Source organism: Aulonocara stuartgranti (genome assembly GCF_965226115.1).
Source record: "Aulonocara stuartgranti genome assembly, chromosome: 6".
In the NCBI taxonomy this organism is placed as follows: Eukaryota; Metazoa; Chordata; class Actinopteri; order Cichliformes; family Cichlidae; genus Aulonocara; species Aulonocara stuartgranti.
The window spans coordinates 16,945,076-16,968,979 of record NC_138944.1 but is presented as its reverse complement, the minus strand read 5'-3'; the positions used below and the strand labels follow the sequence as shown (position 1 = coordinate 16,968,979).

General features: G+C 40.0%; 1 protein-coding gene and 1 long non-coding RNA gene across 8 annotated transcripts in view; one reads left to right on the top strand and one right to left on the bottom strand.

Annotated features, from left to right (window-relative positions):
• Positions 1-5,795: 5,795 nt before the first annotated feature.
• Positions 5,796-6,179, bottom strand: LOC309708725. Its single transcript, XR_014277322.1, has 2 exons — positions 6,105-6,179; positions 5,796-5,993 (listed from the first exon to the last, which is right to left on the bottom strand). It is a non-coding gene; the product is annotated as an uncharacterized lncRNA (long non-coding RNA).
• Positions 6,180-6,387: 208 nt separating this feature from the next.
• palm3 (paralemmin 3) overlaps positions 6,388-23,904 on the top strand; it is a 31,102-nt gene continuing 13,585 nt past the window's right edge. The window contains exons 1-2 of one of the 7 annotated variants that reach the window (XM_082536986.1): positions 6,388-6,471; positions 6,859-6,910. The gene's annotated coding sequence lies outside the window, so the exon portion shown is untranslated. Of the gene's footprint in view, positions 6,911-18,419; positions 18,424-23,904 lie in introns of those variants that run through there. The other 6 variants (XM_082536988.1, XM_082536985.1, XM_082536990.1 and 3 more) reach the window with 6 other exon arrangements.

Genomic DNA, 23,904 nt, shown 5'->3' with positions numbered 1-23,904 from the left:
GTATGAGAGAGAGAGAGAGAGAGAGAGAGCATTAGATAAAGAGAGAAGGAGGGACTGTATGTGTGTCAAGCAACACAGTGGCTAAAATGGTAGATGCTGTGCACTTTAGTACCCTAGGAAACCACTTTGACACAGGAAGACATCATGTACTCTGTGAGAGCGAGTGTACCGTTGTGTGTTGTGTAATTATGGTAAAGTGGAAAGCCAAAGCAATGGAGAAAAAAAATAAACTAATGGTATGGTGCCATTTCGTATGTGTGCGTGTGTGTGTGCTTTTGTATCTAAATTCAACGGTGGGTTCAGGTGAGCTGCAGGGACTTGGCTTTGGACAGTCAGAAGTAGGTTAATGATGCATTGTCAAGCGGAAAAGTGGGATGCATCCCCCACACGCTTCAATGTAGGTCACGGGCCTTCAGGTGAAAGTTCACGGGCAGCTTTCTGGGCTATTGTATGTACGTAAGAGCACACTGCATAATTTTTAATAAATTCTGCCTCCCTCAGGGCTAAAACGAAACCTTGTGCATTTCTGTGGCCGCGCATGCATATACATGTTGATGTGCTGGTAACCTTTGGTAAATATTTAGACATGCTGCAGAGGCTGAACTGTTGGACCACTGTGAAATAACCAGGCAGCACTGTTGCACAGGTCTGTACTTCTTTGTCTCATATAGGCATCGCAATTACATTCATCAATGGGTGGATGTAGCCTGCACAGATTATATTGTGAGCTTATACTTTACTTCTTTATGCTGTAGTGTCTTGTCTTGGCTGGCTGTTCACACTGACAGAGGACGTGGCGTCCACTGAAGATGCATTCGGACTACTGGCACATCATACAGCTGCGGCTTCACATTGACTGCAAAGAAAAAAATGACAAAGACAAGAAAAAAAATTGTTGTTGCATTCACAGACACACAGGGTTCTGAAACAGAAGGAACTCCGATAATTCATATTTCAATCATACATACTAGCACAAACACACACATGCACATACAAAACCAAACAACAAAAAAAAAACACCTAAAATCATAACCTTTTCTAAATGCACTGTAACAAAATTTGTGTTCTAAGTTTCGTTTTGTTGTTGACAGAATTTGCTGATTTTGTTGTGGCTATGTGGGCTTCCTCTGGGGCTCCAACCCACTCTAACTTGGATAAGAAACAAAACAAAACAGTGATAGATATATTTAAGTGTTTTTAGTCCTTGTCAGGGACACACACACACACACACACACACACACACACACACACACACACACACACACCAACAACAACAACAAAAACATAATCTCAGAGAGATTGAGAGAGCTTTTGATCTGAAATTACCAATCCATTTTTCAAACCTCTTCCTTTTAAATTTCCACCCACTACTTCCAAAACCCCACCCTTAGATGACAAGCTGAAACCAACCTTGTTTACGATATCTGCATCCCTCTTAAATATATAAAAGCGAGGCAATAATAGCAAATTGCATCTTGAGACTATAGCATTATGATGAATGAAATCTAAAGAGAATAAAAGAATAAGTAAAGGTGTTTGGCATCCCTATTGCTAACACAGTTTTTTGAATACATCTCCATCGTTAACAGGAAGCCACCCACCTTTCTAATGCACTCAAACGAATCATTCACAGCTGGAGAGGGACAACGGACCACATGTGGTAAAGTGTGTTTCTTTTTTTCTGAAAATCAGAGATAATATCACGTGGTGTCACAGATGTCATGGTTCCCATGGTAACTTAATACATTCATTGAATGGTATATCAAGGAAAGGAATGTGAATACGCAGAAACGTGTATGCTATTACAGCACAAACGCAATGTAGATTCAACAAGTGCCACTTAATAATGACCTTGCCTTAATGACACCACTTGTAAAACACACACAGGAAAAAAAAAACACTTTAGCAACTAGCCTAAATCACTGCTCTCGGAAGCAACAAAAAAGTGTTGGGCATGAAAAAAATAAATAAAAGAAAATCATATCAATAACTGCACAGCTAATAAATCTGAATAAAAAAAAATAAGGATAAGTGGATTTTTTTTGCACAGATACAAATTTCCTGTCACCACAGCACCTGCTTCCTGCGAGGACATCATAAGAACTGCAGTATTTTTTTGTGAATACATTAATATCTGTCTTTTATAATCTCCCAAAGGAGAGCTACTTTTTCCATCCCATCACTTTAGCCCAAACACTGCAGGCGTACATTTTTCTGTAATATCTCTTCTATGACAGCTGATGCTTTTAGATATGCCCGTCTGGTCTGATACCACGATGTATGTCTGACAAAATAACTTAGATTGCATCACGCTTTCTAAGAACAGAAAAAGCACGAAAAGTTGACAAAGTCAAGGGCAAAACAAGCAAGGTAAGACACTGCAGAGCTCTTTAAATAGAGCAAGCACACAGAGGTGTAGCCTGCAAACACTGAGACACACAAGTGCAGTGGACATGCACACAAACAGAAACACATGCAGTACACTTATCATCTTTACAGTCATTTTGAACACACTCCTTATAGCCCCATCTATAGGAACTACAGCTTTGTGTTTACAATAGACTTCACAAATCTTTATTAAGTGTGCAGCTAATGTTTTATTAGAGAGTGGCAGGATCTAAATCTTCACAGGTCACAGGTTTGCACTAGAAAGGACTTTTCAGGCATGGAAGTAATGTAAAAACAGTCATGTGATGCTGATAACCTAATCAGCATTTACGTCACAAGTGGATCACATGACTGTTTGAATACAGGTGATGGTGAATAAAGGTGAAGCTTAACATTACTTAAATGCTTGACAACACACACATAAACACACACACAATTGTTTGCAAGCACCAGATAAAGTCCAAAGATTTACTCCTTCACTGTCACATCTTATGTCAGCACTGTTTTCAGCCCCAGGTTATACCTTTGTGCTGACAAGCGTCTGCCCTGTTAATGTTTGCCTTAACAACTGTGCTCACACTGGTTTGTTAGAAGACACAAGGTGTTTTCACCAATGAACCGCAACCCCAATGTTTTCTAGATACAGAGCATCTGATGACCAGGGTACATGTAAAAACAAAGTTTCCTACTCAGTCAAATGGAAACTAGCCAGCCTTTAGTTGTTTGTGTGATGCTGGATTGCCAAAAATGTATGAATGAAGTGTATTATTTCGTGCTGTTTGCTACAACTGTGGAAAGTACCTGTTTACCTGATTATGTGTGAGAACACCTACACGGCAAACAACCTGGCTGAACCTCACTGAGATAATTCTGTCTCTTAAAAACCACAAAACCCTGTCAGTAAACCGCCCATTAGAAACCAGTGTTCCCACTTCCTCTTTACATTTGTATTGTGTTTACATAAGCACGCAGACAAGAACAGCGCTTTTTTCAAACTATGCCATTAAAACAGATGCAGGCAAACAAAGAGCCGTGCTGGTACTTCTACACGTGAACACAAAGGTACAAAAAGCCTGTGCATGCAGTATTGTTAAAGAAACGCTGCTACCCTGCCAAATGCCTCCCCTACAAACACAGACAAAGGACTAGTTGCTGTATTGTTATCTATATGATTTTAGCCTGCGTGCTCCCTCTCTCTCTCTCTGGTGTGGTGTGAAGACTGTATCTTGGGGAATTAGAAGTAGGACGAGTCAGTGGATGCACTCATTTCATATAATATCACTGTAGGGGATCACAGCCAAGGACATTCTTACTTCAAATTGCCATGGTAGGGACTTTCAGATATAAAGAATTAATCAGATTTTAAGCAAAATGGGATTATAAAGAAGAGACAGCACAGGTCAGCTAAGCTGTGATTCATGAGGCTAAAATACATCTCTAAAGAACTTGTTACGCTTGGACATCAGGGGTTCATACCCTACATTTGGGAAAATTAAAAAAGCAATTAATGGCGGGAAAATGAGGATGAAGTATATGTAGTATAAATGAAATATGACTAAGCTGTAATGATACGTAAAAATAGCTTGGCCTAGTTTTATTTCATGGGTCTATAGAGTAGCTGAATAGTGCCTTTGGTCTGTCCTTTCTGTCACTCATAAAATTATTTTATCACTGATATAAAGTGCCCTGAGACTTTTTCACACGTGAACCATAGATAATGTCATGTGAATCAGGTCAAGACACTGTCTGAAGCTGTCCTTCCTCACATGTGACAAAGAGCCGGAGCTAGATTGCGTCAGCTAATGGGAATACATCGTTGAGTTGCAATGAGCAATGGGAGTACAGGAGGCCAGACAACTACTCAGTAGCTGTAAATTTACTGGACTAAAGGCACTATCGGCCCAACTTTGCACAACTGGACTCACATGTATTTTGTACTAGGGAACTGGCAGGTTAAAGACTGATTAATGGGCAGTCTCCCTGAGTCAGACATTAGTATTTTCCCGTGCACTTCCTCTTAATAATGTCTAGAAAAATCTGCTGCAGGGCACATGTGAAAACAACTTTAGTAAGGATTTTGGGCCCAGTGCCTACCAGCTCACCAAAAGTGCACCTTGAAATAGATTCTGTCCAAATTAACACACAGATCTGGTGACTGTGAAGATGATAGTGCATTAGATTTTTGGAGGTTAAACGAAATTAGTCTTAATGGAGCTTTTAGGATGATGACCTTGGCTTTCTTGTGGTGCCTGGTGTTTTGGCTCCTTGGTAGACACAAGGACAGCCTAGCTGCTTGCCGACAGTGCAGAGACATACTGAGCTTCTTTATCTGGAAAGCTGATATATAAGAAGGGGTATGTGACACTGTCTGAGATTAGGACTTCAGAATGGTATAACCGTGCCTGCTTTTCACCCTTTTTCCTTGATATGAGGCAATATATCATAACACAAGCATATATATTCTCTACTATTCATCTGCATCTCAACATTGATTTTTCTGCACAAGAGCCTGAATGATTACCAGTAGCAATGAGGCTTTGTTTGTGGGGCACTGTTCAAAACAGTGTGGTTGCAAAGTGCTGTACAGAAAGCAGGACAATAGATCACAATCCAAACTCAAAAAGAAAGGCAAACACAGTTAAAATAACAATATATGAAAGCACGGCATAAAACCTGGACAGACAGACTATGAGAGGTAGGCTAAGTAATGAATTAATTAACGATAAGAAGAAATGGATGATAAAGAAATAATATTGTATTATTTATTTAAAAACAACTTTTGGTTAAAGTAAGCTTTGAAGAGTAATTTAAAAGTAGATGCAGAGTTTGTTAGGCTTTAATATGTTCACAAAACAAGCAAAATTACTACCAAAGGCAACAAGAAATTCTTCTTTGTGTCTTTCCCCCCTGCTTTTTAAAATATTGCAAACAGAAAAATAAAGGTTAGGGACATGACACATTAGCTATTCCAAATAAATGTGCAACCCACTCCTACATTACCCTTGTCTCATTTGCTTATTAATATTCCAAACAGCCTCTCGTGTTTCCATCAAGCAACCAGAATGCAGCTGAATTAGTTGATTTCAGGCACCTGTTTACATCAGACACTCAGGAGCATTTAGGCAGATGACCCACAGGTCACACTTTATAATCTAATCCCTGGCTCCCATCCTATATAAATAATAAATACACGCATAGCTTAATGCAGCCCTGAGCAGTTACAGTCTATTAATTTTACAGCTACATATTGGGCAATCCAATATATACCACCCACTCACCTCACAGCTAGAGGTGACTGGTGGTATATAAAGACTGGTCAAAATAATATAAACACCTGTCAGCATAACACAAAGGAGCTGAACAGCATCACAAATAATCATAAAGCTGGACCACAATATATAGGCTACCTAATTACATGCAATTAGCTGCACTTTTACTGCGCAGTCCTCTGAAGTGTTATAATTGCTCTGAGTTCGGTTATTTTTAATAAGCTTCTTTTCCTTTGAAAACAGACAGGAAGCTGGGCTAGCTGTGTTAGATGGGGCTGCCACTGGGTAAATGTATTGCAGATCTAACAGCGGGTTCAAATCAGATAGCATCCACCTCTGCACACATACGAAAGAGAGAGAGAAAAAAAGCATGCATATTAATTTTGCCACTAATGAAACTGAAACTGAAAGGGATGCTAATAATGATAATTATATTTTTGTTCATACCCTGGTTAGACTTTCGTGATGGTCATACCTTTTAAACGACTTGGCCTTGCACACCTACGAGAAACAAGCATTGAGACTTGGTTTAATACAGTGCAGCTACACAGCTACAAGGAAACGCAAAGAAAAGTAAATACTACAGTAACTGGAGTTTTCGCCGTTACTCTTATGTTAATGTAACGGATCAGAGCCAGAGCCGCAGGTCACAGCTCAGTCCTCGGCAAATAAAAGAGGAAAGCATCTCAACCTGTTGCTTTTGAGGAAAGCTGTTTGTCGGTTTTGCAGTCACTCAGAGCGACAATACCAGGAAACATGAGGCGGCAGCTGCTGTTGTGAGGAGGGCTGGCCTCACGGTAATGACTGGAGTCAGGTAACCGCCGGACAGACCGACTCTGGTCCTCCTCACACACGCATACACTCCAAAAAAGCGGGTTTGGAAGAGCAGGAGAGCGCCGAAAGGCAGGACTCTTTCACTTTTTCAAGCGCTTTCTGTTTGACGAGGACTTTATTTTCTTTCAAAGTAAAAAGTTTCACACATTTGACGACGCGTCGTCCAGCCTCCATGTGACGACTGTCACATTTTGGGGCCAGCTCCGCGCTGAAGCTACTCAGGTGTACAGTTACACTACCCGGGGAGTTTGTGTCGCATTTTTTGTAACTCTTCTTGCTCTCTTCATAAAATTGATTGAGCCGGAAGAAGGGTCACTTTTTTTTCTCCCCGCATTTTTTTTTAACTTTTCTATTTTGTGTAATTCAGCTTTCCCACCGTGTTGGACTTATAATATCATCAAGCGGGCAAGCCTGAGCTGGTGAGTAACAGCGTAATGTTTTCATTTTCCCCGTGAATATTCTTTGCATGATTTGCAACAAGTATTTGGTGTACGTGGTCGGTTGACACCTTTTGAGTTTGAGCCAAGAGGTGGAAGTGAGCCCAGCCACAGTGTTGGGACAGCCCATGCTGCTGTTGACTTGTCTGACCTCTGTTAAGCATTCTACATTAATGAGTTACCTTTTGATTAAAGCCATTAAGAAATAATTTTAAAAGGGTCGCATATGTTATTTTTTTCGGACCCTCTTTAGTTTCTTTAATCCTGATCAAAAACATTAATACAACTCACAGAGAAAATTTTGGTCCTGCATATTAGGACTTTATCATTTAACCCCCCACCAAAAAACCCCCAACTTTTCACAGTTAAGTATCAGACTATTTGCGTCTCTGTTCTCCAATATCTTTCTATCAGTTTTGAGAGATAGGGTAATTACGCCCATGAGGCACAAGTCTGCAGTTCATTTAGAGTAGCTTCAAGAAATGTGGTTTGAGATAGAGGCTCCATCTTTTTGCATGTTTGTAGTTATTGTTGCAGCTGCATGTCACCAGCGGTGCTCGCAGACACCCCGCACACGGATACACAGCAGGCAGATTTTAAGGTGTGCATATCAGATCAACCACACATTTGTTTTTCTCGCTCTCATGACTCACTAACTTACAGCGGAACACATTGCTGTTTCATCATTTTCGCCAACAGCCATGCAGGATCTGTGTTCTGAGTTTCGCTTTTAAACAACCAGTATTTAACTTGCAGCCTATCAAACAAAGGCTGCTTAGCATGCAGCTGAGTATACTGATTTACAAGCCGAGCGCCCAGCAGGAGCTCCAGACATGGCTCGTCTTCTGTCAGGTTGAAGGACTGAGGGCCTTGAGGCCATTTGGAGAAAGAAGGAGACTGAAATGTCAACCAAGAGCAAGTTGTGCTGCATTCAGCTGCTGTCACATTTTCATCTGTTTGATTCCAACTTGTGTTTTTCTGCTCTTGCACAGTGACAGTTTTATTTTTATCTTAAATAACCATTAAACTCGCTAATATCTTCTGTGAGAAGCCAGACAGCACATCTGTCTAAGATAGCCTTCGAATGTTCCACATTATGTGGACACAAATGAAACATGCATGAAGGGTATTTTTTAATTTCATACTTTTAATGGTGTGGATGTCTTTGTTGCATTTTGGCTGTCACAGCAGTCTCTCTTGCTTTGTGTCATAGTAATAAAGCCAACTCCTGTGTAGCAAAAAGTGACGGCCTGTTTGTTGTTGTTCAGCTGAAAAGTTTTATCTTTGATGCACAAACAATATACCATAGCAGCCAGATCCGCATGCACGTCGCTTGCAGAGCATTTAGATTTTATATGAATCTGCAGAAATCTACACAAATGTGCAAAAAGGAAGAGAGAGCGGGCTGTTAAAGGCAGATAAAAGGACAGGAGAGACTGTGTGGTCGTCAGCACCACCAATCAGCAAGAGTTTTATCTTTTCAAATCCTGTTGAAAAGAGCATTGGAGAGTTAGACTCTGACAAGGCAGAGGGAGATTAAAAAACAGAAAGATAAAGGGGAGGAGACAAAAGTGTAGCTGGGAGTGATGAAACCCACCACTTCTTTGCTTGGCAAACTGGGTGATGGATGAATTTCCAGCAGGAGGGAAATTCCTCACTGTCAAATCGCCTCCAGCATTTCTCCGTGAAAGTCTGTCCATCCCTGGTTTAAGTGAGATTGGATTTACACATTTCTTTGCCCCTCACTGAAGCATTGACACCAGTAACCAACTCCTCCATGATTTTTAGCACATTGTCAAATTTTAGCTGAGCTTTTTACACAAGTGCAACTTTTTCCATTAAAAGTATGTTCTGTGGAGCTTTGCCTGATTAATGATTCCCTCTGCTCACTGTGTGGTACTGCTTGGGCGTACTACCTCACACACACTCTGTGCCTCATGCTTCTATCTCAGTGTGCAAAATGCACATCTTGCTTCAGGTTATTTTTTTGGCTAAACAGAGAATTAGACTCAGATTGCAGAGCATGGGCAGAGCTGGTTCCTGTGCAAACAACAGATTACTATGATAATGGTCACATGTAAAGCTTTTTTTTTAGTCTTTCCTATTGCGAGAGAAAGGTCTCAGCATTCTAGTATTATTTGGTTTAGGTTTCATTTGCCAGTATTTAAATTTTAGCAACTGGAATTCGAATTTTAGGCAAAGCTGTTGTGTCCCACTATGACTTTATGACTCATACTGCAGTTCCTCCACCAATTAGGTATTGCATCAAAGACATCATACATGGATAGATTCTTACTTAGTTCCTAATATGGGCCAAGCTTTAAAACAGAACTTAAAAGCGTCCCTGGTTAGAGCCTTCCAGCTTCTTGCACTGCTATGTTTTTAAAACTTGACATGCCCTGTTTGTAACACAGGCTTTCTTGTTAGAAATCTTTTTGCCCAAGCCAGCATAACCTTCAAGATATAACCTAGTTTAACTTTTCCGATTTTAGTAGTGAAGATATTGATTTGTGTAAAAGGATGGATTCTCCCTTTAAGAAGAGTTCATCCTAGAATATTGTTTCCTAGTTTGCTTACATGACCTTGGAGGATGTTTCAGCGATATGTCACCATGTCACTTCGAAGATGCCTCACATGGCAACCATTCCCTAATACTGAGCTATCAACAGTGGTATAAGATTCATCTTTTTGTCAGGTCTCTTTAGCTTGTCTTGTTTAGGCACAGACGACTGTTTTTCTCTTCAAATCAACGCCTGTGTGTGGTATTCCTTTCTTTTGCAATAATAATGACTTAAAGCCTCAGAAAATCCTCGCTGACAGTACGAACAGGGAGGGGGTGGATGGAAAAACATTTACTATCTTCAGTTTACTGGGTAAAGAGTAAAGATCCCTTCTTTTGTCTGCACAAGAAAAGTATTAATCAAGCGGTCAAGGATTAGGGAGTTAAGTAATGTGTTATGGCAGCGAAGGAGTCTGAGGAGATAACAAGAAATATCAGAGCTGCCTGAAAGCTGTCTGAATACTTTAGCTTCTTAGCTTGCCAGCATTTAAAACATCCCTCTAATGCATTTCTTTTTAAATTGTGGTGTAAGATTGCAGTCTTCATTAAGATGTCACCTGTGCCTTTGTGGCTTTTATCATATATTAAACGTTGGAGGAAAGTCAACTTGTAAAATTCAAATTTATACATAGAAAAGGAATGTTAATGAACCGCCACAGGATAATCTGGCCTTTCTGATGGACATACAATGGTAATTAACAGCAAATTAAGCTGCTGCTTGTGCAAAACTGTTGATCATTTAAGTACATTTTCAAGCAAAAATCCAAAAAGGTTATCTGAATCAGTGTCTCAGTTGTGATTTTTCTTTGTGTTACTCTTTATATGATAATAAATTAACAACACAAGCGCTCCATGACAAACCTTGTGCTTTTAGAAATGTGGGAGGGTGATACGAACCAAACAACTGATCAATAATGGAGAACAATGAGAGTAACTGCTAGCTGCAGCTCTATTCCAGAAACTAGAATGATTTGGTGTTTCTATCTGCAAATGAAACAAAGATGATAACATAAGTAATACAACCACAAGACATCAGAAAAAACAAAAAAAAAGAAGCCCACAGTTGTGGTTAGTAGGTTACAAAGTCAGGTTGGCCATCAAGCAATGCACAGATGTAACAAAAGAATCCCACTAATGCACACTGTACGCAACAATTACTCTGAACAATGTGGTAATCTTTATCTGAAGTATTGGATGTTTAAAACACTGGAATAGCATGGTTGCAAAACAGGAACTGGATATGTTTTAGATTATGTGCACTAAAGTGGTTTAACAAAACAGCCCAATTAAAAAAAACAAAACTGAAAGGACTGTGTCCACATTTTTGGTGAGTCTGTGTCTTTGTGGTGGGAGAAGCTGAAGTCTTCTCACATTTTTGTGATTCCAGAAATCAGTCTAATGTTAGGCATCCTTCCATAGCTGCAGCCAATGTGTGATGCTCTTGTCTAGTCAATTATATGGTAAACCACATCTTCTCACTGCCACTTCACAACTAATTTTGGAAGAACCTCACCTGTAGCTGAACTGCACAAACTGCCAGTGACAGATCTACATCCCACACTGAAAATATAACTGATGTACCAAGCATAGTTTGTCTGTAGGGGCTTGGTGGCTGTGGTTTAGTCCTGGCAGAAATGCTTATTGCAATCACAGCATAAACACGGTATTTTCATCATCAGAGGGGGTTGACATGTGTTGTTTTCTTTTGCTGCCTAGAGGTATGTGTCCTTGTCCGCTATTCAGTAAAATACAATTAGTACAACTACTGCTTGGTCAAGAAAGGTCCTATGCTCTTACGTCTGCCCCTCCCAGTAAAGAAAGGTCCAGAACACATGATGATGTCTGTACCTGGAAACCCATCCATATTACTTGTTCCCTTATTATTGAAGTTTATTTTGTATAATTGTTTGCAGTCACGAGTTTTTATACCAATTAATGTTCAACATGTTGTTTTGAAGTTGCATTTAAACCCCCTTTCCGTGTCTAATGGCAACCATGAGAGATTGTGAGCTGTAACCTTTCTGGATATTTGAAGAAACGTGTGTATCATACCTGCTCTGAAAGGTTTTGTTCTTACTGGACTCTTCACTCTTACTGGATTTCTGTCAATAAGTCTAACTAGACACAGAGCTTGTGATAGAGTTGCAGGTGTTACGTGCCAGACTTTAATGGCCAACTCCAAAGTTTGGCTCTGTAGATAAAGAGAGTTATTACCTTCATACATTGACTAATAGCCTGTTTAGTGTGGTAAAGTGTTATTGAGTCAGCTGCTATTGAAACCCTTGCCAAGCCTATACTTCTGCTACAAAAGACTTTTCAAGCATATATGGTTGGAAATAATATTCATTTACACCATTTTAATAGATTTCAGTACTGCAAAGAACCAAACATTCTTGTACAGAATAAGGTGGTGTAGTTAAGTTTTGGCCGTACGTAAAACATTTTCCAACCAGGTAGGCTCAGTCCACAAACTGACAAGCTAAGGGACCAAAATCATTTCACAACTTGCTGCCACTAAATTAACAAACAACGGGGATACAATGAGTCAGTGATGGAAAACTATTTATTCGTTGACCTCCTCTCCCCTCCAAAAGTATGCAGTTTGCAGCCAGTCACAGAGGCGTCCTTCCTAATCAGTTGATTATGTCTGTTTGTGTCAGCAGGTCTGATTCTGCATCCCCAGCAGATCACAGCAAAGTATACTGCACTCACTAATGGACTTTTGGAAGAAATCTCCAACATTTTGCTGCTTGTATTAAAGGATCTGAATTTCCTTAAGAAACAGAGCCTGCTCATCTCGTTCTTGTATGCAGCCTTAACTTGTATACAGCACTGGTCTTCCAGGCCGTTGTTGATGTGGACGCCCAGGTACTTGTACGCTTCCACCATATCAACATCCTGCGCCAGGATAGACATGGATTGTGTAGCTGTCCTCTTCCTTCTGAGGTCATCTCTCTGGTCTTATTCACATTCATAAGCAGATTATTTCTCCCAGACCACTCCACAAAACCACCCACTAGTGTTGTATACTCCTTCTCATGCCCATAACTAATGCATCCAACCACTGCAGAATCGGTTGTACTGAAAGTCTGAGGTGTACGAGGACTTGAGATAGCATGACCTGTGGAGTTTATGTACCTCATATTAAGAGTGGGATTTTGGATTTATGTGATAAATAGGAACCAAGGAGGTAATGTTCTACATTTGGAGGATATGAGTGAATAAGGTCATGGTTTCTTAATGTGGTTTCTTATCTACCTCTTAATTCTTAAGTTTCATTGTATTCACAGAATAAGCATTATGTGATCAACAAAACAACCCCTTTTATTTTATTTTGGTGTCCTGGTGCAGCATCATCTTTTGTCTAAAATGAGCAGTTTTAGCTCTTGAACCTCTCCTTAAGCCAAGATGATTATATTATGAATTTTCCCAGTCCGACATCACACATGTAAGAGTATCTAAGCACAAGCATTTCAAGTATGGGGTGACTTACACAGACAATGAGTTTATTATTTGCAGTTTTGGCCATCTTTAAATATGAGCATCCAACATGATAATAGTGTGTGTGTGAATGACTGAAAGTTGGAGAAATTGTAATAGATCCCCTTTAAGTGGAAAAGAAAATCAAGATGAACGACACTGTACTCTACCCAAGGAGTGATTTGGAGCAAAGGCCAGGGGACAGATGTATAAAACTGTGTCACATCTGTGTGAACGAAGGAAGAAATGTGTATATGGATTCTTTTCAGAAAATGTGTTCATCTTCATCTACAAGCCCCATTAATTGAAATCCCGCACACCAAATGTAAAATCAAGAAACTCCGAGAAGAGTAGAAAAGGAGAACTGCTTTATTAGATGTTCTTTCTTTTGGAATCAGGACTGAACAAACACTACTGAAGGAAAAGACTTCTATGCAATAGCAAAGGAACCAGGCAGGGGTGAAAAAAAGGAGAAGTCGTCAGACTACAAATGTGAGGCAAAAAAAGCATATCAGCACAAAAAAAGCTTGAGGGCAACATGAAGAAGAGCAGCAAACCCTGTTTTATCTGTGATAGCTTACTCCACTTGTGTTTAGAGCCACTCAGCTTTGGGTGGCTCTAAGAGCCCGAGATGAAGACGGAGACACAGGTGCACAAACTGTTGAATGTTTTTATTAGATAAGCTCAAGATAAATAAGGCAGTTAATTATTTAGCCTAATAAACTATTCCACAATGCCAGAGCAGGCGTCTCTATGGACAACCATTACACACGAATGCAGCTGTTTATAACAATTACATAAGTATGAGTGTGTGTCTGTGCGCTTGTGTTTGCAATCCAAACTAAACTAAACATGTTAAAGCTGAAGTTAAGAAGTCTGAGAATATGTGAGGTGTGCATTTTTCTCTGGGTTTTTTTTTCATAATGATGAAAAATATGTTGTTAAAAGAAGAATGTTAAAGAAAACATTAGGTCCTACAACACATCCCTGAGGAACGCCAAAGGTCAGCAGAGCAGAGTCACTCAGTGAGCAGTAGAAAAAGTTAATTTTGAAAAAGAGGGTTGTTTAAGTCAGCGGTCCCCAACCCCCGGGCCTCGGGCCGGTACCGGTCCATGAGTCGTTTGGTACCGGGCCGCGAGAGTAGAGGCTCAGGTGTGAAATGTATGGTTTTCAGGGTTTTTATCGGTTTTCAGCGTTATTTTGTTATCGTTTTTATCGTTAACTCGGTTTTCCTGGGTCTTTTCACGTGTGTTATGAATAAATCTTCTTTTTTTTCAGTACCGGTACTACTTTTATTTTGTTGTATTTATCTGCGACACCTTAAAGGACAGTCTGTGAAAATATTGTCGGGCATAAACCGGTCCGTGGCGCAAAAAAGGTTGGGGACCGCTGGTTTAAGTGACAGATTTCCCTAACTGTCTATGACTATGTTTAAAAAATATTTAAAAATGTTAGACTCTTTGGTAGGGTAAACCAGGTTTGTCAAACATAATGCCCCAGGGCTAGAATCGGCCCGGCAAGGACACTTTGAAAAATGTGAAGCTTAAATTGTAGACTTTTTCATTTTTCCCCACTATCTACTATAGAAATTTAACTATAGTACATGTTTTGTTTTCTACAACGGGCCCCCATTTAACAAAACAGAAAAAGAAGGGATTTTTCTTCTGTGAAATAACAAAAACTAGCTATGTTACCAGAACTTCACCTGTAATTTTATGCATTTGTTTGTTACAATTTAAGCACAAATGACGGATGTCTTTCATTCACTGCCATGACACAGCATTTTAATGTGTAGTTAAACATCTTTACAAGTTTGACTCATCTGGCCGTCCTTAGATCAAAGTAAGCTGTATGTGGCCCTCTGTGTAAAACGAGTTTGACATCCGGGGATAAACTATACCATAATAACTAAATCAGCCTAGCTAAGTCTGGCACTGATAATGCCCAAATGAAATGCAGCAAAATCATGTCACATTTCTAACATTGTGTTTACATAATGGTAAGCTGAGAGTGTTGACAGCTATGGATTGAAGGATCAGTGTATTGTCTTTAACGTATTTAATGATTGGTTGAAATTGTGTTTGCTTGTCCACAATGATTACAAGGAAGGAGGGAAGTTAAACATTAAGTTGCCTGACTAGACATTTGCAAGGTGACTGGATATCCTCCAGAACAAATTTAAACAAACACCACTTTGAAACTCCAAGGTCATTTTGTTACCTTAGTGAACTGTATCCTTAAGTTATTTCAAAACTTGAAATTTAAAGATCTTTTAAGAGTTCTTTTCACTGTATCTACAGATTGCTTTTCTAATGATGTGTTGTCCCGTTGTTGTTTTAAAAACGATTTAGGCTGCAGTACTATATGTGAGAATATGTCTGTAGTCATGACTGAGCTATGGGGCCCTGTGGCAAACAGGCCTACAGGCTTTTGACTCGGTGACAATAGCGAAAATGAACCGAGACTGGATTACAACAGTCCTGCATTCCTCTCCAAACCTGCCTGACACACACACATACACGCACTAATCCGGCACACAAGCAGACAGATCACAGAAGCAAGCCAATACATGTCTAACACACTCTTGCCTAAAGTGCAAAGAGAGTACTTAGGACAAGAATTGTGTGGGAATAGAAAGTCTGAAAATACTTGAGTAGAACATCCTAAAATAACACAATCATAAGTCTTAGTAACCAAAAAGAGGTCAAATCATTGATAACGATCATTAGATGTGTTTCACTGTACTCGCTCAGTTCTACTCCCAGACTTTTCTGTGCTGACTTGAAAATAAATGAAGTCCTGGCCCAGTCTGCATCATCAGTACGCTAGCCAAGAAATACATTTTAAAATTGATTAGTATTTAATTCAGAATTTGTTCGCAGCCTTTGTTTATTAGATTCTGCTGCATGAATGCCACCTGTCACGACCTGCTTTCAGTTAACACAGTCGACAGTTTCCTAATGCAGAGAGTGGTGAATGATTAAACCACAAAGCAGCACAAACAGATAACCTGAAGGCAGCAATATAAATGAACATCCTCACTGCCTGCGTGCATCATTGAGCAGAGGAGGCAGAGCCACTTTGGGCTGGGGAGAAAAGAGTCTTCTCCTTCATTTTGATGACATTTTGCCAGTGCACAAGGCTTCTAAAGTGCTCTTTGAAAAGAACAAGCCCAGTCTGTCCAAGCCTAGTTGAAGCCTCCTTTTCACATCAGCTCCTAAATGAAGTCTAAACAAAACAAGAGTAATTGTATTTTCAAACCCAATATGGTTTTATCAGGTTCTAATGAATGAATAGTCAAAAGTACCCAGTATGTTTTCCAAACTAAATTTATGCTTAGTGAACAGTTTCGGTATATAAGCTTGTGTCAAGTTTAAAACTCAGTTTTAGTCCAATATTTTTTATGGAATAGAGCGTTTATAAGAGGATATCATCAAAGGTTATTTCAGGATATTCAGTAATTTACTTACAATGTGAATGTCACTTTTGTATTTCTAGGAAAAATGACTATTTTACAGTTTTAACTGTTAGTGCACTATTGCAGGTGAAATTACTATCGCATTCCTAGTTTTATTCTAGCTTTGTTGTGAATGTGTCTGCACAGAATGAAGACAGGGGCGTTATAAAGAGTCTTGGTGTGAACTTAATGTGTGCGGGTAGACTGTTAAAAGTGGTGTTACTGCCTCAAGTATCTTGTCAGGACTTGTCAGAACAGGTGTCTGAAACTCTGATCCCCCTCTTAACTTCACTTCCTCTAATTCTTGTTCTCCCGCTTGTTTTAACCTCTCTACTTCCTTTTATGTCTCCGTCTCATCTGTCTTTTATGCTTTCTTTAATCTCCCCTTACTTTTTTCATTTCTGAAGCTCGCCCTGCTCCTCCAAGTTAGGAGGTTTTAGTCATTTTAAAATTACAGATTCATTTCAAGTTTACACTTCTAGAGCTATTATGTAAACAGTATACGTCTTGCAATGACACTGGCACCATGTACCAAAGTGAAATATACTGTAAAAGGTTATAATGACTGTAATGACATCGAGTTACCCTCTCTCGCTTTCCTGTGAAGCCTCATCTAACATATAATCTTCACTCATCTGAGTGTAACACCACCCACTCGGTGCATTCCACCTCAGGGTTAAAAACCAGTGGTTTCCTACTTATCGGGAAAACTAATACGTACCTTGACTACCTGTGCACAGTGTTTCGTAGCTGCAGATAGAGGGAATTTGTGCATACCAAAACACTGAAAGCACAGTGATTACGCATCTTACAGTTTAAGGGTGACACTTTATAACTGTCATGCAGGGTCATGACTTAGTCTACATGCAAACAAAAAGCTGGGTGGTAACCCAGCTATTAGCCAGTGCTTTCATGATGGTCATTTTGCAAACATCTTCCTTGTCAATTCGATGGGTTTCACCTAGGCCAGGGAAACACGGCTGAAACCTTTAGTGATATTAATAGGGATATTTTATTAGACCCACATGCTGAACAGTGTGTTGCATTCCTTTGCAGTTTCTGCTGGCCCTGCAGTGGGACAGTGGCTATAGTGTTTGGAAGTGCGTGGGCTTAATTGCAAGCTGTCCACAGCTAAGAAGATGTGGATAAAGGCACACCTTGGGTGGTTTTAGATGGCCACTCATCATGCTCTCATAGCTGTGTTTTTCAAAGCAGTGACTAAGTTGCACTGTCATCGACTGCAGTAAACCAAACAAAACTAGCTGTAAAACTAAAAGTTTAACTACTGGTTTTGTTTTAATTGAAGCTTGAGGCTGGGATTAGGCTCACTTGTGGATGCACACAAACAGCTACAGGCACCACGGATGAGCAGTTACTGTTGTTCACTTTTTCAAGTCCCTGAAGAGTACATCTCGAGTACTGGAGTACAAATTTGAGGGCGCTGATCCTCTGATGACAAAATTCGCATCACTCAAACTGAATCAAGCCTTTATTTATTCATTGAGATGAAAACTCTTAACACATTTTCTGTCATTTGCACAAAAATGTCACAAATAGTAGCAAAAAATGTATATTAAAAATAATTTGTTCAATGTTCAAAAGGTCAATTTAACATTTTGTGCTTCGTTTTAGGTTCAATTCGATTTTCATTTATACAGTCACAGTTCTCAAAAGTTAATGGTTTTCAGTGGTGGCTTAAGGGAAGTGTTCAGTGCATCATGGATGATAAATGAAATGCAATTATTTTATCTTTTTAATAGCCCAATCGCAAAGTCGTTACATTGTATAATGTTAACTTTCCTTAGAGACGTCCAACCCAACATACCATAATTTAAGGCGTGAAGAGATTCACTGACTTTACAGACCAAATAAAAAATACTGAAATTTTACCTTAATCTAGTCCAAATTTAAATATAATCTTTGTGAACATTATGAAATCTTCAGTACAAAATAATAATCCCCTGTTAGCTCTTAATTACATTAAGACTGCCTGAGCTGACTTCACACAAACCTTCAGATCACAGAGGTGTTTCCGCACACTGACACTTCTAAAACTGAGCCATTCTATAAAGTGCGTACAGTTAGACTCTTACAGCAATCTGACTTCTTCACATTTGGATAAAACAGATAATCCTGCATGTTAATCATGCTCAGTAAGCCACGATGACTCATCCAAGCTGCGTCGCGCATTATTCTTCAGCTTCATCATACATATGTATGTTCTGGATGACCGTGCTAATCTCTGCAGCCCCTCTGCTGATTTGATGAGTGGATGACAAGGTCTTAACAAAGGCCTCGCCATGCTGTCGCTTTTGATCAGTCGCTCAGCCTAATGGCTGTGGAACTGATATTTCTCACCCCAAATCCATCTAGACTTAATATTTTAAATGTGTGTGGCAGATGGTGAGTTTGACATAGCCAGTGATCAGAAGCTTGCCCGTCTTGAGAACCACTCGGAGGGCAGCATCGAGCAGTAGGTAGCCATATACGGTATTTAGTATTCTTTCAGCCATCTGTGTTTGCCTGAAGATATAATGGCTGCACAAACTGTAGTTTAACAGCACAGAATATGTCAGTAGGCACAGCAAGGCAGACTTGGTAGATCATTTTGTCAGATACAGGATAACACTATTCAGTCAAGCTGCAGTATTGACTAAAATTGTTCCCAATAAGTATTTCCTGTACCTTTCTGAGCTATTTGTGACACAAAAGAAACTAAACCTTCCATAAAGAAAGAGCCCCCTATCATTCGCTTTGCTTCATTTCTGTACATGGATCCATGTAGCACTGACATTCCAGGTCTAATAGGTTACAGTGTGTAACTTTTTCTCCCTGCTTCAAACCAAGTGAACCAAACTCCAGTTGGGAAAGAGAATCACAACCGGAGTTCATGAATCAGCCGAGGATTATGAATATGATTCACTTTCTGCCCACCTAATCTGCCCAGGAACAGGTTACGTTCAAGATAAGAGACCAGCACATATGAAAATCACTTCCAATTGACCAGTTACCTCTTTGAAAATTGCATCATCATTCATTCCTTCTCAGAATATCCTGCAGCCCTGCGTAAGAGATAGTGAGGTGTATAGATTTCAGAGACTGCTTAAAATCTTTGTCTTTCCTGGCGAGCATCATGAGGAATATAGATTCCAGCAGAGTCAGCCCTTTTTTCATGCAATCTATAAATTTCTTTTTAACCACTGACTGCAAGTATTTTTAAACCCTTGCTGTTGTTCTTTTTCTCACAGATGTGACTTATCTGTTTCCATTGTTTCATGTCCAACTCTTTGTAGTTGTTGACCTTTTGTATAAGCGTAGGTTTTCTTGCTGGTTGTTTATTTGTTCTTTACTTGCTTTCAGACAGTTTAATATTACGATCTGAACACTGAACACTTTTCCTAAAACACACGCATTCACACAGTGCTGCTAGGGCTGGAACAACGCTGCTGTTTTTAGCATGTAACGTATTTAACCTTGTCATAGTTCATATATATAGTTTGCTCTTTGTAAAATGTGTCTGCTCTGCTGCTAGTAGATCTTTCCTGACTTGTGACTGGTCATAAGTTCATAAGCTGACAACATCACCCATTTAATTTGAATGTGGTCGTAGCTATATTGACAAATCTTTGGTAGATTCAAATATTTTATAAGCAGCTTTGTAGTTGCCCTTACTGCAGAAATTAGGTTTAGTGGAGCAAGATCGCAAAAACATATCTTTGAACTTGCTTTGAGGTACAACCCCGGATGGAGTTCTGTGGGTGTGTGCTATGTTGGAGCAGGATACTGCGGGCAGAACGAAGACCAGCCCACTACCTGCTCAACAGAGACTCTATTGTGTGTGTGTGTGTGTGTGTGTCTGTGCGCACACATGCACTTGTGAGTGTATTACCTGACAGGATCCTATTGATCCCGCTGAATCTTTTTCACTGCTGTAAAACTTAAGAGACCAAATGAGAGCAAAGAGATTTGCTCCTTGGAGGTGCTTTTGTTCCATCACTGTCTCCTCTCTCAACACTGTTTAGTCAGATTGTCAGTGCATTAAACTCACTTTAGTCTTAGCCACTGGAACATGTCTTTTGATATCCTCCTGCAGTGAGTCCTTTGATGCTTTCAAGCAAATGCGTTCCCTTGTGATGACTTGTGCAAGCTTACTGTTCGCATCTGCAAAGGTAACCCTCTGATAAATCTGAGATTCGTAGGTGGATGATTTTCTCTGCGCTTTTATATTCACAAATTGTTTTATCCTCTTTGTTACGTAGATGCTAGGTTGTAGTTGGAGTTATGAAGTGGATAAATGACTTGGAGTGGCTCTGTGATGTCTGCTGTTGATTCTGATAATCCTCAACATGCTCCGGTGTCTACTACACTGTTAGCTCTGTGATTTAGAATGCACACACAAATTGCACATTAAACTTTTTTTTTTTGTGATTTGTGCGCAGACACACACACACGCGCGCGCGTGTGCACACACACACACAGAGCAGTGGAATGTGGTGTTTTCATTTCCCTGGCCTGGACTGTCAATCAGAGGATGTTGGCCGTGTGCTTTTGAGACAGAACGATCCAAGCTACACAAATTCCACTCATACCACCCACTCATGTACAGCACACACACACACACACACACACACACACACACACACACATAACCCACATAAACACACCTTCCCACTGCGTGTCAGATTTATTTCCATCTAGATATGCAGGATGTCCATCTCCAATAAGTAATTTCTGCTGCTGGGTCTGCAAAGCAACCAAAAGTCAATAGCTGATGAAAAAGCACTTTACTACAGTTTGCTCTGTCCATCCCTCAAGCTAAAGAATAATTGCTTCTTTGACTGACTCGTCTCCAAATGAAGTTCAGTCTGCTAATTTGTTTTACAGTAAGTTTGCAGGCTCTTTAAATCTGCCTCTTCCTGAGCAAGAGCCGGTGACGAAAGCAGAGGATGCATCGGTTCAGAGATCAGGGTCGGTGAGATTGCACGCTCTCCTGCCGAAGGATGATGTTTTCGCTCTTCCTGTTCCCAAGCACTTTGGTGGAAGGATATTTTGAACTTGCGGTGGCCTTGAAATACTTTGTCTGTCTCTCTTTGTTTCACAGATTAGAAAATGTGAAACTTTCCAGATTGAACTTTTAGTCCCAGTGTGTTTTTGAACCTTTTTTTTTTTGCTCCTGTCATCTTTGACTATTCCTTTCTGCAGTTTAAATGCTACAGTTGAAGACTCTATTCCCCAAGGCTGAAAAGAACTACAGCAATACTGAACAGAAACACAAATAGGACATTTAGAAGCAATATTGTAAATGAGCCTCAAGCTGATGCAATAAACTTTATACTTGATTTCAGCGTATGAGGTTTGCTTTTATGAAAGAAAAAAAGCTAACACTGTTAGTACTTAGGTAAGCTTATAGTAATTGAGGACACACGATACCGCACACTTATCTGCTCCCCACTCCTCTCAGTCGGCACCTTCTTTTATATTATTTTTATTTTTTTGATCTCCCATCTCCATCCCCACATCTCTTCAAAGCCCCTTTCACATAGTCATACATTGCCATTATGCATTTTTATGTGATTATTGTTGCCTTTAAGCCTGTAACAGAGCCAGTCACAGAGCTGAATCAACATCTGTGTGAAACAGGGAGCCAGCATAGCAGGACGCCATCCTGCACACCTACACTGCTGTGTTAGTCGTCAACCCTCTTTGTTTGCTTCGGGTTGAACCAGGAAAAGCAGTTTAATGAGGGGGTATTCTTAGCGTCATTATAGGATGAACTGTGAAAGGAGCTTTAAAAAAAATGGAGCAGAAACTTGCGGTGCTGGCCACCCTGCTTCTCTGTATTTCTGTCAGCAGCATGATTTCATCCTCACCCACAATCAAAATGTAAATGGGTGGCCTTTCAGTGACTCCCTCTCCTCACCGTCCTCCCCTATAATCTCAGTTTTTGACTAAATTGATGCAATTTCCCCAAAATATATTTAGGGTGTTATAGTGCTCCTGTTTAAGCCAGTTGTTCATCACAGGAGCTTTGTCAGTCATTTATCCCAATGTAGCAATGTCTGGACTCAAAGTGCACCATGTCACAATCTTGCTAGTCTCATACCAAAAGTTCAGTTTCCATGCTTCACTGCAGTTGCTGCTCTCATGTTTGAGTCATTTATTATTTTTAAATAAGGTTCTGAGCTCAGAAACATCCTTTAGATTTCTATGACACCCATGTAGCAAGCTTATAGACATTGCATCTTTCCTACCACTATAGGTTGTATTCCACCTAATAGAGACCAACATGAGGCATTGATGCATGTGATGACTGCCTATCAGGTAACACTGACTGTGCTGATTGCATCCCACGCAGACTCTTTAGAGACTTTCTTTTTAAAGTGGTTTTTGTGGTATTTTCTCAGACTTTTCTTTACATTCGCCCTGTGATTTAGCTGAACATCAAAGTTTGTAGGGAAGTTGTTCTGGTCTTTTGATTAAGTGCCTTGCCTTTTAGAAATAACACTACCCAACTTTCCCATTTTTCAGTCTCATATGCAGTCAATTGTGCACTCCCCGTCGGTGTGGATCAGAGAACAGCACAAACTGCGAGCTGTAATTCTATAATACTTGTAGTTTGCATTGCAGACACCCTACTGTTCCTCCATCTGTTCCCACAGAACTAATGTCACTACACAAGCACTTGGTATACAGACTTCATGACTCCCCACTAGGCAAATATACATTTTTACATACACATGCATGCACGGCAAATATGCACCACATTCTTTTGCAACGGGGCAGGAGGAATGTTTGTAAAGAAACCCTGCTGGGGTAATGCTGAATGACGGTGACGCAACTCGACTTCCTCAGCCTTCCAATGAACACATCAATTAGCAGTTCATTGAAGTGTCCAAGAAGGGCCAACAGGCTGATGCAAGTCAGCGTGAATCGGTCAACTGGCGCTAAGCAAATGTATGGTTGCATCCCTTGAAGCTGCCATTTATTTCTGATAGTGGATAGTTGACCCTTACATTTCTCAAGAGAGATCTTTTCTATACCAGCCATTTTTATATGTCACAGAGGGGAAAGCACTACGACATCTAGAACTTTGAAAAACAAAGTTATTGATGGCTGAATTCTGCTCTTCAACCTGTCCTTGTATTGTTTATGTTGGCCCACATTCACACTGCTTTGGTTCACTGGCAAAATGGTTATTGTTAACGATATCTCAGCATTGCTAGACGCACACAGACTACTGTGTGTGAGTGTGTGTGTGTGTCTGTGTGTGTGGTAGAGGGTCATACCACTGAGAGCAGATAGCTTCAATTGGCAAGCTTTGTGTTCGACGCAAATTACAGCATTCAAAACCAAATCTGGTTTAATGGAACTGATCTAAGCTGGCATGTAGCAGGTGTTACAGGTGAAGCATTATCTGTAATTAAATGCTGTAGTGGCAAAACTATGATTATGACCACATGACTTAATTGCCGCTGTCTG